Raw genomic sequence first — 6,846 nt, forward strand, 5'->3', positions numbered from 1 at the left:
CCATGGAATGTGCCACGTGCAGTTGCAACCCTTTTTGAAATCGAGTAAATAGCATAAAACTATTATTACAAGTTAGGGTTTCAAAAAACTACCACTTTTTAAATTTTCTTAGAAAACTATCAAACGAGCAGTCGGCTGTTTCAAAAAACCCAAACCCGCAGTGACTAGCGATTTAACCATTTTCCTGACATATTGGGCCCACTGGTCAGCCCACGTGGCCCAGTGCGTGGACGACGCAACAGTTAACGGCCGTTAGCCGACCGGCCCGGTCGGAACTGGGTTAAATACCCCCTCGGTCGGTCAGGCGCACCCTGCTCGCTCACTCCCCTGCTCCAGTACGAGCTCGCCGCCGGTCGCCGTCTTCAATGCCGGTCGCCGTCGACCTCCTTTGCCGCAATGCCTTCCTGGAACAATGAGGAAACGAGCTCTGAGGAGGAGTACGAGGTCGTCAGCATGGACATGAGACTTATGGTAAGTTTTTCTTTGCCACCTAGGGTTAGGGTTAGGGTTAGGGTTAGGTGCTAGTAGGCCTAGGCTACATCCATGGATCTTGCTGAGTGTAGTGTTGTTGTTGTCTCTGTGATATTTTTCTTGATTAGTGAGGGTGGGGTTCGATTGTAAGACTGAGCTAACCTAGGGTTCATCTCTGTACAGTGTTAGGGTTCATGCTGATTTGGGAATTTTTGAGTGTTCAGGGTTAATGAACAATGCAAGTTGATTGTGGTATTGAGTGAAGGTTGAAACCAGTGTTCTGTTGGTTATTTTGGTTGCGGGAGGAACCAGACACCATTGTGGAGCCCCTTTTCTGTGGCCAACTTGAACTTTCTCAACCCAAGTGCATTCTGCACCAAATGAGGCCTATTAAGCGTGTTGCTTTTGAAGGCATTGTAACAGGAAGGCGTTTCTATGGCTGCCCAGTCCAGGTTAGATGCCAATTAAGTTTTCTGCTATGGGTGTTCACTGATGTTTGATATGATGCAGCAGTTTGTTTGATATGACAGTCACTTATGTATTTTTGTTACTTCGGAAACTTAATCATGGCATTGTAATAACTTATCATATCCCATTTTATGTTATTCATTGTTAGAAAATATTAAGTTAATCATGGCATTGTAATAACTTATCACATTTCAAAATGCAGGAAAATGGTGTGAATTGTGGTGTTGTAGAGTGGGTTGATGGGCCTTGGCCTCCTGTTCTTCAGAGATGTTTGTGCAAGCTATGGGAAATGTTCCATGAGCAAAACCTAGGAAGGGTACTTGACAAGGAGAAGTTTGAGAAGGAGTTGGCCAAGGTTAAGAGTGAACATGAAAGGGAGTTGGCCAAGCTTAAGATTGAAAATGGCAAGCTTTGCATTGAGTACACCAAGCTTGTTTATGATGTATCCAAGATGTTTGATTGGCAGGATGGTAGGGTGGGGAAGGTGAACCAGAAACAAGTGGAGGAGGAAGAACTTGAGAAGAAGGAGGAGATAGAGGAGAAAGCTATGTTGGAGGTGCAGATGGAAAAGCTTAAACTTGCAAAAGAACATAGGTGCATTTTGCAGAGCCAAGCTGATATCATCAAGAACACCAGGAATGCTATGAAGGATGTTGAAGTTGATAGAGATGTTCTTAAGAAGGAGAAGGCAAAGCTTGAGCTAGTTGTTGCTGAGCTGCTGAAAGATGGGTATGGCAGCAAGGAGAAGTTAGAGAAAATCAAGGCCATCCTTGAGTCATGAAGTTACTGTGATATGTTGGTGAAGTAAGTACATCCAAGGCCTATATATAAGGATGTGGCCTAACAGTCTGAAGTGATTATATGGGTGTACATTTTGGGGGAATGTGAAGTTAACCTAGTGTTTGGCCATGCATTTGAACTTGAGTTTATTATGTAAGAACCTTATTTCCTATGTTCTTAAGTAAGTTGTAATGGATCTCCTTAGCTATTAAGTGTTGTAATGGATCTCCTATGTTACTAAGTAGTGGAAATGGATCTTCTATGCTATTAAGTGTTCAAATTGATCTTGTATGTTATGTGTTAGCCTGCATATATTATTTGTGTGGGTAATTGGGCTTAGTGGCCCAGTAGTCTCTGACCAAATGCAATCCTAGGCCTACTAAAATCCAACCCCATCTATCAATATAAACCCTCCCCACCCCCACCCTTTCCCAGTCAGTCCACCAGCCACCACCCAAAAGAAACCCTAGAGATGGATCCTGACATAGAGATGTCACAAAGGAGGAGGGTGAGGTTGTGGAGGCTAGGGCTGCAACAGCATGGAGGAGGAGGAGGAGGCGCAGGCACAGGGCACTTGAGGCAGCCCAGGATGAGCAGCAATAGGAGTTCAACCGCCAACTCTCTGACAAGGTACTGGAAAATGCAACGATGAAGAACTGGAGCTGATTTTCACTGGTGGCAGGGGAAGGACGTTCATGCAGATCATTAGCTGGGCAAGGATGAGGGCAGCCATGGCTCCCCATCCAGCTACTAGGGCCAAGTGGGTTCGTTTCTTCGAGCGTTATGACTGATGAATCTATGTATCTACCTATCTATCTATCTATCTATCTATCTTTCTATCTTTAAGTCTATCTGAGAGAGAGTTGTGGTACTATTGGTGAGATTTTGATGAATGTATGGTACTCTGAATGACTATCTTTCTATCTATGTAACATTTGGATGTTTCTGAATCAATGTATGCATTTGGTCAGTGACTATGTATGTCTCAATTTCTCTGAATCAGCTCCATCAATTTCTCTGAATCAGCACCATTTGGTCAGTGACTATGTATATATCAATGTATGCTAAATGTTGTGAAGATGCAGATAAACTGAAGTTGCAGACAATCTAGTGTTGGATCCACAAACAATATCACATTACAAACCAACAGTATTACATTACAAACCAAATCAAATCCAACAATATCAAGTACTTAGTGAAGCAGTGTTATTACAAACAAAATACAACAGTTCACTTGCATACATAACCTAGGATAATAGAGGAGTTCAACCACTTCAGCTAGTTACCATTTGCATAAAAGTAATCCTTCAACCTTCCACATGTCTTCCCGACCCTCTTTGACCCATCCTGCATAAAACTTCTAGCAGATTGTCTAGGAGCAATGAAAGATCCATTGCCAGCTTTATTGGGAGAAGCTGACCTGGTGTTCTTTGCTGGAGAAGACCTTTGTGGCCTGGTGTTATTTGCTGCTAAAGAAATAGTTGTGCTCTTCTTCTTGGGAGGTGGTACTGGTGTTGCTGAAGAGGTGTTGGTCTTACTCTTCTTGAGAGGTGGTGGTGCTACTGTTGTAGCTTCAATGTTGGTGCTCCTCTTCTTGGAGACTGATGTTGTACCTGGTTCTGCTACTGATGTGGAAGCAACCCCTCTCCCTTGACCTACTAGCTGTCTGTGTTGACTCATTTGTTGTTGGAGGAGTTGTTGGTGCAGGTGCAGAGGCAGCAGGTACCCTTGCTGGCCTCTGAGTAGTTAGCTCTATTTTCCTACACAAGTATATTAGTTAGATCTATTTTCCTACAAATGAAATGAATGTAATAATGCAATGAATGGAACTGAAGAACCTACTTGGTGCTTGTTCATCCTCATCTGGAACTTAGGTTTCAATGGGTCACCACAATTGTTGAACCTGTGCCCTTGCTTCTTGCAGTTGCTGCATGCCACTGTACCAATCCTAGAAGTATCCTTTTTAGCTGGCACATCAAACATGCCTTTCCTCCTGGCAGTTTGTTTTTTTACCCTTTTTTCTCTAAAAACAGGTGGAGAAATACAATCACCAGGTGTATGAGGCCAATGGCCAGGACCTGGCACAGGGAATATTATGTGCTTATATGTTTCACAATACACAGGTTTCTTGAAGAAAGCATTCACATAGTCTTAGGATATATCTTCACTTTCTGCATTACAGCAATGGCACGATTGCAGGGCACAACTGTCATGTCCCACCTCCTACAGTCACAGGTCTGGTTGTTCAAATTAACACAATATGTGTTTTCAGAGCTACTTGTGACTTGCCATATGTCTGGACCTGCCATGTATGCTTCACAATACTTAGCCCACTTCTTCCCCTCTTCTAAAATCTCTAAATAAGTAGGTGTGAGCTGCCATCTGCATGACTCTGTCTTCTCTCTGATCTTTTGAAACTTAATCATCAGCTTTGTTCTTATGCCCTCTAACATAGTCCTGATTGGCTTGTTCCTAACATCCAATATCATTCTATTGAAAACCTCACTAAGGTTGTTTACTACCAGGTCAGTTTTGCACACACTATCCATTTTATACCTAGCCCATGTATGCTCTGGTATCTATGACAACCACTGCCAAGCTTCTTGTAAGTGCATCTAGTGCCCCTTAGTGATTTTGGTGTATTGAAGACTTATAGGTTAAGGGACTAATGCATTTGTGAGTGTACACAGGTCTATAAGTCTATGAGGAGTTTGATATTTACAGAGAAAGTTGGCCCCTAAAAATGAAGTTCTTCGACTGAAGACTTTGGCTTTCTGAAGACTCTGAAAGTGAAGAAATTGGTGTGACCTTGAAGATTTGGTATTCATTCGAGGAACATGAAGCGTGAAGACTTTTGTTTTCGTAGTTTCATTTTCTCTTTCTTGAGTCATAGGAAACACCGTACTGTTAAAGGGGGTCGAGGAAATACTAAGGAAAAATTTCCAAGTGATGCTCAACTCAAAATACTACACCTACCAATCCCTTTGAGTGAAGCCATTAGAAATCTCATATAGTCCAGTCATATTCTTCAGTGACAGAGACGAAGTTCTTCTGGTCTCTGAGGAATTTGTTCTGACTGAGGAGTTAGGAATTCGCCAGCGCAGATTTCCTACACAGTGAGGAACATGATAGCCCTGAGGATTTTGCTACTCAAAATTCCGACCGTTGTTGTGCTATGCGCCAGCTGTCCCAAAATATCTATCCACCTAACGGTCATATCATTGAAGGGCATTTATGTCTTATCATGTCGGGCTACTCCCTAAGCTATAAATAGCCGCCCCCTACAACCACTAGCTGGTTGGCTGCTCCGAGAGCAACTGACACTTGTCATTTGAGAGAAACCCATCCTCCGAGGACTTTGAGAGAAAATCATCAAGTGAGGAAAAACCCAAACCCAAACACCTACAAACCCCAAGTGATTGAGCATCACTGAAGAGATTGATATTGCGTGGATCCGACGCTTGTTACCTTTGAAGGCTGTGCTTCTTCCAGACGGTTAGGCATCATGGTCTAGAGCATCCAAGAGGAATTGTGGATCGCCGAGTGACCAAGTTTGTGAAGGTTCGGAAGTCACCTGAAGACTTACCACGAGTGATTGGACGAGGTCTGTGTGATCTTAGTTCAAGGAGAATACGGTGAGGACTTGGTGTCCTGAGCTGCGTGCTCAGGACTGGGTGTCCGGGACTATGTGTCTGAAAGTGCGTTATATCGACTAGAGGGGGTGAATAGGCGATTTTTATGAAATTCTTCACCGAGGAATTTGCCGGTGAGGAAATTCCTTAGCGAAGAACTACTAGCAGCGGAATAAGTACTCAAAAGTAAACATAACAGAATACAAGCATGGTTATCATGATGAAATGAAGACAGGCACAAAGTACAGGTAGCATAAGCACATGATGAAGACAAACAGACTGAAGAAATTGAACTGAGGAAATTGAGAAAGTCTTCAGTCAAAGTCTTCAAACACAGATATGAACAAACACACAACACAGTTATGAGGAAATGAACGCGTTGAGGGAATAGAACCAGTAAGCTTGGTGAAGATAATGATTTGGTAGACCAGTTCCAACTACTGTCTCAGTTGTACGTCTGGTTGGAGCGGCTGAGTATTTAAACTCGAGAACACACAGTCCCGGACACCCAGTCCTGAACACGCAGCTCAGGACACCCAGTCCTCACCGTATTCTCCTTGAACTAAGGTCACATAGACCTCGTCCAATCACTCGTGGTAAGTCTTCAGGTGACTTCCGAACCTTCACAAACTTGGTCACTCGGCGATCCACAATTCCTCTTGGATGCTCTAGACCATGATGCCTAACCGTCTGGAAGAAGCACAGTCTTCAAAGGTAACAAGCGTCGGATCCACGCAGGATCAATCTCTTCAGTGATGCTCAATAACTTGGGGTTTGTAGGTGTTTGGGTTTTGGGTTTTTCCTCACTTGATGATTTTCGCTCAAAGTCCTCGGAGGATGGGTTGCTCTCAAATGACAAGTGTCAGTTTCTCTCGGAGCAGCCAACCAGCTAGTGGTTGTAGGGGGCGGCTATTTATAGCCTAGGGAGCAGCCCGACATGATAAGACATAAATGCCCTTCAATGATATGACCGTTAGATGGATAGATATTTTGGGATAGCTGGCGCATAGCACAACAACGGTCGGAATTTTGAGTAGCAAAATCCTCAGGGCTATCATGTTCATCATTGTGTAGGAAATCCGCGCTGGCGAATTCCTAAATCCTCAGTCAGAACAAATTCCTCAGAGACCAGAAGAACTTCGTCTCTGTCACTGAAGAATATGACTGGACTATATGAGATTTCCAATGGCTTCACTCGAAGGGATTGGTAGGTGTAGGATTTTGAGTTGAGCATCACTTAGAAATTTTTCCTTAGTATTTCCTCGACCCCCTTTAACAGTACGGTGTTTCCTATGACTCAAGAAAGAGAAAATGAAACTACGAAAACAAAAGTCTTCACGCTTCATGTTCCTCGAAGGAATACCAAGTCTTCAAGGTCACACCAATTTCTTCACTTTCAAAGTCTTCAGAAAGTCTTCAGAATACCAAAGTCTTCAGACGAAAAACTTCATTTTTAGGGGTCGACTTTCTCTGTAAATATCAAACTCCTCATAGA

The sequence above is a fragment of the Triticum aestivum genome, chromosome 2A (genome assembly GCF_018294505.1).
Source record: "Triticum aestivum cultivar Chinese Spring chromosome 2A, IWGSC CS RefSeq v2.1, whole genome shotgun sequence".
Lineage (NCBI taxonomy): Eukaryota > Viridiplantae > Streptophyta > Magnoliopsida > Poales > Poaceae > Triticum > Triticum aestivum.